This window comes from Castor canadensis, chromosome 7 (assembly GCF_047511655.1).
Source record: "Castor canadensis chromosome 7, mCasCan1.hap1v2, whole genome shotgun sequence".
NCBI classification, from domain to species: Eukaryota; Metazoa; Chordata; class Mammalia; order Rodentia; family Castoridae; genus Castor; species Castor canadensis.
This window is the reverse complement of record NC_133392.1, coordinates 115,290,642-115,299,689: the sequence shown is the minus strand read 5'-3', so window position 1 is coordinate 115,299,689 and position 9,048 is coordinate 115,290,642. Positions and strand designations below refer to the sequence as shown.

Here is a 9,048-nt window from a genome sequence, read left to right as displayed (position 1 = left end):
AGAATTTCACCTTGTCCACTTGACTGAATAACCTTGAACAAGTTATTATTATTTCTAGAACTGTTTCTGCATCTAGCACTTTATATAGTTGCTATAAGAGTTCCAAGATGTAAGGAATTCAAATCATATATTAGGTTTGGTCTCATATGACGGAAAACACAAAATAAAAGTGTCTTATACAGTTTCTTTCTTTCATGCAGAGGTCTGGAATGGGCACTTGGGTTTGGTCTGGTTTTTGCATGGTATTGGAACCCAAGTCCTTTCTCCTTATTGCTTTGCCACGTGTGTCTGGAGGTCCTTTCATCATGAAAAATGGCTGCTGGAACTCCAACCACTATTGTTGCTATTTGATAATATGATAATAAGAGGAAACAAATAAAAAATGTTGAACACAAAAAGCCTAGAAATCAAGCGATCTATTAGAGACCAGACCAGACAGCGCATACATACTAATTCAAGCCTAGCCAAGATTAGACATCCTGTCCCTGCCATAGTTCCTGAGGCAACCAGCATATTCCATTTATTCCATTCCTGGGGTATACTGAGGAAGATCTGGAACAATATTTTATGTATATTCACCATTTAATACTTTCCAAAGCAAAGTTCAAATAAGGAACAAATAAGTTACAAATGAGGAACTAGTAAGATACTAGATATTTTACCTATGGGAATGTTTTGGGAAGGTAAGATGACCAGGTCTAAATATTATTATTCCTTTTTATACGTGATTTACATGGTTCTAAGTAACAAGTCTGAGTCTACAACTAGTTCTTTGGACAGTTGCTGGAAATGAAAGTTGAGCAATCATGGTGTACAAGAAAGACAGTGACTCCAAACTAAAATTTCTAGCAGGGAAGTAGCACAATGACTGTGGGCTAATTGGGTAGCCTCAGCATTACTGAGTCAGGGTCCTCACCTGTAAGAACAAGATAAGAGCACCTGTTTATTTTGGGGGTTGTTGTGTAGGTAGCAGACCATCTTACACACATCTGACACTTAAGAGCTGTTCAATTAAATAATTTTTATCTCCTGTCTTACAACTGGTGTGTTCTGGAATAAGTACTTCCTTTCCTGAGTCTCGGTTTCTTTTTCTAGGGTAACAGAGCTTTTGGGCTCATGAACGGTAAACTCTTTTCCAAATCTCAAGTTCCCTCAGCTTGGGAATCTACTTTTTAAATGGAAATAGCTCAGACTGGAATGCTTCTTCTGGTTGCCACCAGTTATGTGTCTCAGAAAAAGCAAAAGCAAAAACAAAAACAAAAAACAAAACATTTTGGACTTACTGCATCTATAAATAGGAATAAATAATGTGTAGCATATTGGAAAGATTAGATGTGAGGATTAAATGAGGTTGGTGTGTCCAATACCCATCATATTGGAAACTCCCATCTATCTTGTAGATTTACAGAATGTCGTCCCTACTGCACAGGGATAGCCACAGGGTGAGATGAGTAAATTCCTGTAAAGCATCAAGAAGTCCTGTCACAAAGTAAGCATTCAGGAATGGTAGCATTTACACCAGTTTCCAGCAGTCCTCATGCCCAGTATATAGTCGAGGAGCAGAGTTATAGAAAACATATTTGAGACACACCCCCAACAATGGGCTGCGAAGTTTGCTCCGCCTGGGTGCGTTCTGAGGGGACTAGCATCCAAAAGAGGACACTCGCAGCCCCCTCGCAGACACAGGGACCTCTGTGACTTTAAAAACAAGGGGGCGTTGGGAGGAGCCAGAACCTAGGTAAGCTCTTTGCAGGGCTGCACCAGCTGGAGGAGTCGAGGGGCGGGGGCTTTCAGGCGCTGGCCAATCCCCGGGTCCGGTTTAAAGGACCAATCGGAGCGCGCCTTACAGGGGCCGAGCCGATGGGGGCGGGACCGGCGCGGGGCGGGACTGCAGCCTGCGCGGGACCGCCCTCCCTGCTCCTGTGCGGCTTGGCGCGGCTGCGTGCAGGCCCAGCTAGCTAGAATGTAATTTCAGATTGCACAAGTAAGTGACTCTCCTCTCAGTCGCACCTGGGCACTAGGGGCCTTTGTAGGCGTCCAGCGCGCACGTCCAGGAAAGAATGTTCTCCAACTTGCCAGCTCCCTCCGCATATCTAGCCTTACTTGCCTCCTCCTGTCTACTCTGAACGAACGCTAAGTGTCACACCAGCCAGGTCCTGGGCTCCCAAGACCTTGAGTCCCTTATGTCCGGTTCTGGGTGAGGCGTTCAGCCATTCAGGGAGGGTCGGCCTTACTCATGCCCAAGGCTGCCCTGGGGAAGTTTGGAAGCCAAGGTCCTCCTCTCAGGCCACTGTCCACTTTATTCAGTTCCTCTCTTCCTTTCTTCCCCACCCCTCCAGCTCCAGGACATTTCCCCAGGCATTTTCTGAGTCTTTTAATTCAAGTCTGGCCCCCTAAGACCAGTGCTGCTTGTAACTGTGGAGCTTCCAGCAGCTTGTGATGATGTTCGAGGTGCAATTTAGCATGGATGGGATAATGCTGTTTGGTTACAGTTCTGGGTCAGAAAGGCCTAGGAGATCTTTACATTTTTATTAGTTTACCTCTGTTTAAGGATCAACTGGATGCACCATGGTGAATTTCCCTAACCATTGGCTGCTTTCCACTGAAACACTTATGTCTTAACACTAATTTCGTTCCTAAATTAAAGGGCTGGGTCAGTCATGACCAAGTTATGGAAGAGTGGTCATTATTAAGTTTTAAGGTGAGTTCAGAAAGTTCCATGTGATTGTGCTTTTGAGTTGCAAATCAGTAAGAAAGAAGGAACAGTTCTTAGTTCATAGCTGGATTTAAATGGTAGATTTTGCTTTGATTTGTTTTTGCTTGCATTCCTCTTTCCTGTCTTATGATCCACCAAATGTATGTCCTGCTGTTTTCCTTTTTATGTTGCTAGCCAAGTCTTCCCTCCAGATGACTTCCGCTATGTCTCCTGGGAGTCTTCTGTTAATGTAGTCCTCACCCTTTGCTCTTAACCCAATAACTGCTGGCCTGGCTCTAGGAAGGTCCAGCAGAGAAAGACCACTATTGGGAAGTCTAGAGGCCTGTTATTGAGGATGATTGGAGGGACTGAACAAAGAGGGTGAGAAGGACTTGTAGCTGATTTTTGTTGGAGAGGGAGGTTAGGCACCTCCTTGCCTGGACTTGAAGTCAAAACATGTGTATTGGAAGAAGGGAATAACTCAGAGGATGGGGCTCTGTACCTTTCTGGATAAGGTTAAGAAATTTGCTGGGAGAGGAACTGGCCTTCTTCCAGGCTGTGTTAATTTTTGCTGCGGGCCTTGTCTTTTCCTGGAATTAGGTTCTCTTTCCCTAACCTTTTACTTAGTTCAAATCACAGTCAATTACCAGCTAGTTTTTAAAACAATTTAAGGCAATGAGTCCTGCCCTCAAACTCCCAGTCAGAGTGGGACTCCCCAAAGGGATTTGAAATGGTTTTTTTACTAGAATGTACTATATAGAACACTTAACCTCTCACCTGCCCACCTTTTTATAATAGAGGGACCTAGAGTAAACCTAGGTGGTGTCAGAAGAGGTCATCCAAATTAATTCTTCATTGGTTTACTCACGTAGTACGCTCTGGGCCTAGCACTGTGGTAAGCCCTGCGGAAGTAAAAAAGAATAAGACTTGTGTTTTCTTTCAAGCTTTCATCCAGCATGTAACATAGTCAATTAATGTGGCCCAGCAAGAAAGGATGGGAGGGTATCACCAGATAGGAATCTGAGAAGGATGAATGGGCCAGATCTGGAAGGGTCTAGTGAGTCATCCTAAAAGAGTTTGAAATATATTTCCAGGGCAATCAGTGATACACTCAATATTTATGTTTAAAAAGTTAATTCTGGTTGCAGGGTATAGAATGAATTGGAATAGTGAAGACTGGAGAGAGACTACCATTGTCATACAGGTGAGGGATGGGTTAGGTTTATAATTATGGGAGTGGAGAGAGTTTAGGAAATTAGAATGGTTAGGAATGAATTACTGATTGAGGATAGAGGATGAAGAAGCAGTTAATGTGCCATCCAGAAAGAGAAGACATTCTCTTATCACCATGCCTGGCTAAACTTGCATTTTAAAACATTCCAAGTGGTACAGGGATTTAGTTCCTTTGTAACGGATTTATTGAGAAATAATTGTCCGTACCGTTAACCTCATATTCGAAGTATCTAATTTGAGAAGTTTTGTCATAAATATAAACCCATCATCATAATCAAGATAAAGAACAAATCTAATATTTCCAAAGATTTCTTGTGCCCTTTTGTAATCTCTTTCCATATATCTTCTTGAATTGTTCATTTTTCTTTTTATTGAGTTTTGATAGGTCTTTATGTAGTCTCATTTTAAGTTCTGTATTATATATATGGTTTGCAAATATCTCTCATTTTGGTGCTTATCTTTTTATTTTAAGAATGTGTTTTGAAAGCAGATTTAATTTGTATGAAGTCTAATTTATAATTTAGGTGGTCAGTTTTATCAGTTTGGTTTTTTATGGATCATGCTTTTTGTGCTATATATAAGAAATTTTTGTCTAACCTGTGACCTTAAATATTTTCTTCTATTTGTTAAAGAAGTGTCATTGTTTCTGGTTTTATATTAAATCCATGATTCATTTTAAGTTAATTTTTGTGAAAGGCATGAAATATGGAATGAAGTTTTTTGTACATGGATACCCAACCATGCTATTACTTTATTGAAAAGCTTATCCTTTTCCCATTGTGTTACTTTGCACTTTTTTCAAAACCTATTCATATATATGTATATATGGACCCATTTCTGTATGTTTCATTTTGTTCCATATATCTTTTTGTCTGTGTTAATGCCAATACCACATTGTCTTTTTTTTTGAGACAGAGTATTGCTATGTTGCTCAGGCTTGCCTCAAACTTGTGATCCTCCTGCCTCAGTCACCCAAGTGCTGGAATTACTGATATGTACCACCACCACAGGTATAGCCTTGAGGAATATAGTTTTGTAAAAAGAGTTGAAGTCATTTTGCAAACTTTGAATGGCAACAAAGTTAACTTTGTTCCTTAAAATTTTTTTAATACTTTTGTCTTTAAATAACCATTGTACTAGAATTAAAAATGATTTATATATACTACTTCAGTGTTAGAATAGTCTGAGTTTTAGTATATACTTAGTTTTACCAGTGAGTTTTATACTTTTATATGTTTTCATGTTATTATCATCTCGTCATCTCAACTTGAAGAAATATACATATGTTTTCTTAGAAGGAAGGTCTAGAGGTGCTTAACTGTCTTAGCTTTATCTGGAAAAAAGTATTTCCCTTTTATTTCAAAAGGACAGCTTTTCTAGATATTCTTGCAGTTTGAATATATTGTTCTGTTCTCCTGACCTGCACAGTTTTTGATGAGAAATCCACTAATACCCTTATGTGTGTGTGTGTGTCTGGAGATTGAACCCAAGGCCTCACACTTGCTAGGCAAGCACTCTGTTATTTGAGCTACACTCCCAGCCCGTTTGTGTTTATTTTGTTTTAGAGATAAACTCTTGTTAACTTTTGCCAGTGTTGACCTTGAACCCAGTCCAGCCTGAGGAGCTGGTATTTCAGGCATGCACCATCATGCCTGGCTACCACTTACAGTTTAATGGAGGTTCTTTTGTATGTGAAAAGTCTCTTTTCTCTTTCTACTTACAAAATATTCTCTTTGTTTTTTATTTTTCTGTGTCTAGGTTGAATATGTATGAGGTCTTTGCCCACCTTTGAGTCTCATGTACTTGAATGTCCACATTTCTCCCAAGATTTGGGAAGTTTTTAGCCATTGTTTCTTTAAAGTAGTGTTCTCTGCACACTTTTTGCTCCTCCTGAGTCTCCCATTACTCATATGTTATCTATATTGATGGTGTCCCATAAATCCCGAAAACTTTATTTTTCATACTTTTTGTTCTCTGGCTGGCTTCCAACTTTAGATCCTCTTTTCTCTGCCTCTTGAGTGCTGGGATTATAGATGTAAACCACCTTACCTGGTTCCTGTCTGAACTTTTAAGTTCAGTCTTTGCTGTAAAAATTCGAACATGTGAAATACAATCATGGTAGTTGTTTGCTCCTCCATCTCCTGATTCTATTCATTATGTCAGTTCTAGGACAGTCTCTATTGATTGTTTTCATTTTGGATGCTTCTCTTAAAAATTGCATGATTGGCAATTTTTGATAGCAGACACGGTGTGATTTTCAGTTTCTATAAGTTAACTTGAGATTTGTTTGGGGAATGTGTAAGTTACTTGGAAACAACCTGATCTTTTTGGGTCTTGCTTTATACTTTGTCAGGTGGGCCAGAGGAGCAATAATCTAGGCTGCTTCTTGTCACAACTCAGGTAAACCCTTCTGTACTCTGCCCAGCTCCATGTAAGTTACAGAGTTTTCTATCCTGGCCGATGTGAAAATGACTGTTGCTAACTCTGTGTGAAGCCAACTCACTGTTCATTCTAGTGCTTTCAGTGCATATGCCTCAGTTTCCTGGATGCTTGAGGAGTTTTCTTTGCAGTTCTCTGGAAGTCTCCCTCTGAGCAACTTTCGCTTCTTTTGCACTGTGCCCCAAGATTGTAGCTTTTCTGTTCTCCATAGATAACTAGATTTGTCTCCTCCATGCATGGAGATTTTTAGGTTTGGCCTGTGTCCCCTTCTCATGTCATGGTCTGAAAATATTTCCCAGGTATAGCTTGAGTAATTATAGACCTTTATCTTTGATTTTTCTTTTTTTTATTTTTATTTTATTATTCATATGTGCATACAAGGCTTGGGTCATTTCTCCCCCCTGCCCCCACCCCCTCCCTTACCACCCACTCCACCCGCTCCCTCTCTCTCCCACCCCCTCAATACCCAGCAGAAACTATTTTGCCTTTATTTCTAATTTTGTTGTAGAGAGAGTATAAGCCATAATAGGAAGGAACAAGTGTTTTTGCTGGTTGAAATAAGGATAGCTATATAGGGAGTTGACTCACATTAATTTCCTGTGTGTGGGTGTTACCTTCTAGGTTAATTCTTCTTGATCTTACCTTTTCTCTAGTTCGTGGTCCCCTTTTCCTATTGGCCTCAGTTGCTTTTAAGGTATCTGCTTTAGTTTCTCTGCATTAAGGGCAACAAATGCTAGCTAATTTTTTAGGTGTCTTACCTATCCTCACCCCTCCCTTGTGTGCTCTCGCTTTTATCATGTGCTCAAAGTCCAATCCCATTGTTGTGTTTGCCCTTGATCTAATGTCCACATATGGGAGAGAACATATGATTTTTGGTCTTTTGGGCCAGGCTAACCTCACTCAGAATGATGTTCTCCAATTCCATCCATTTACCAGCGAATGATAACATTTCGTTCTTCTTCATGGCTGCATAAAATTCCATTGTGTATAGATACCACATTTTCTTAATCCATTCGTCAGTGCTGGGGCATCTTGGCTGTTTCCATAACTTGGCTATTGTGAATAGTGCAGCAATAAACATGGATGTGCAGGTGCCTCTGGAGTAACAGTCTTTTGGGTATATCCCCAAGAGTGGTATTGCTGGATCAAATGGTAGATCGATGTCCAGCTTTTTAAGTAGCCTCCAAATATTTTTCCAGAGTGGTTGTACTAGTCTACATTCCCACCAACAGTGTAAGAGGGTTCCTTTTTCCCCGAATCCTCGCCAACACCTGTTGTTGGTGGTGTTGCTGATGATGGCTATTCTAACAGGGGTGAGGTGGAATCTTAGTGTGGTTTTAATTTGCATTTCCTTTATTGCTAGAGATGGTGAGCATTTTTTCATGTGTTTTCTGGCCATTTGAATTTCTTCTTTTGAGAAAGTTCTGTTTAGTTCACATGCCCATTTCTTTATTGGTTCATTAGTTTTGGGAGAATTTAGTTTTTTAAGTTCCCTGTATATTCTGGTTATCAGTCCTTTGTCTGATGTATAATTGGCAAATATTTTCTCCCACTCTGTGGGTGTTCTCTTCAGTTTAGAGACCATTTCTTTTGATGAACAGAAGCTTTTTAGTTTTATGAGGTCCCATTTATCTATGCTATCTCTTAGTTGCTGTGCTGCTGGGGTTTCATTGAGAAAGTTCTTACCTATACCTACTAACTCCAGAGTATTTCCTACTCTTTCTTGTATCAACTTAAGAGTTGGGTCTGATATTAAGATCCTTGATCCATAAGAGTTGGGTCTGATATTAAGATCCTTGATCCATTTTGAGTTAATCTTGGTATAGGGTGATATACATGGATCTAGTTTCAGTTTTTTGCAGACTGCTAACCAGTTTTCCCAGCAGTTTTTGTTGAAGAGGCTGCTATTTCTCCATCGTATATTTTTAGCTCCTTTGTCAAAGATAAGTTGCTCATAGTTGTGTGGCTTCATATCTGGATCCTCTATTCTGTTCCACTGGTCTTCATGTCTGTTTTTGTGCCAGTACCATGCTGTTTTTATTGTTATTGCTTTGTAATATAGTTTGAAGTCAGGTATTGTGATACCTCCTGCATTGTTCTTTTGACTGAGTATTGCCTTGGCTATTCGTGGCCTCTTGTGTTTCCATATAAATTTCACAGTAGATTTTTCAATCTCTTTAATGAATGTCATTGGGATTTTGATGGGAATTGCATTAAACATGTAGATTACTTTGGGGAGTATCGACATTTTTACTATGTTGATTCTACCAATCCATGAGCATGGGAGATCTCTGCACTTTCTATAGTCTTCCTCAATCTCTTTCTTCAGAAGTGTATAGTTTTCCTTGTAGAGGTCTTTCACATCTTTTGTTAGGTTTACACCTAGGTATTTGATTTTTTTTGAGGCTATTGTAAATGGAATTGTTTTCATACATTCTTTTTCAGTTTGCTCCTTGTTAGTGTATAGAAATGCTAATGATTTTTCTATGTTGATTTTATATCCTGCTACTTTGCTATAGCTATTGATGATGTCTAGAAGCTTCTGAGTAGAGTTTTTTGGTTCTTTAAGGTATAGGATCATGTCGTCTGCAAATAGGGATATTTTGACAGTTTCTTTACCTATTTGTATTCCTTTTATTCCTTCTTCTTGCCTAATTGCTCTGGCTAGGAATTCCAGTACT

At 39.7% G+C, this 9,048-nt stretch overlaps 1 protein-coding gene across 7 annotated transcripts in view; it reads left to right on the top strand.

Moving 5' to 3' along the window:
* Positions 1-1,833: 1,833 nt before the first annotated feature.
* Fggy (FGGY carbohydrate kinase domain containing) overlaps positions 1,834-9,048 on the top strand; it is a 397,186-nt gene continuing 389,971 nt past the window's right edge. For 6 of the 7 annotated variants that reach the window (XM_074079968.1, XM_074079973.1, XM_074079974.1 and 3 more), the window contains exon 1: positions 1,834-1,984. The gene's annotated coding sequence lies outside the window, so the exon portion shown is untranslated. The remainder of the gene's footprint in view (positions 1,985-9,048) is intronic. The other variant, XM_074079970.1, reaches the window with a different exon arrangement.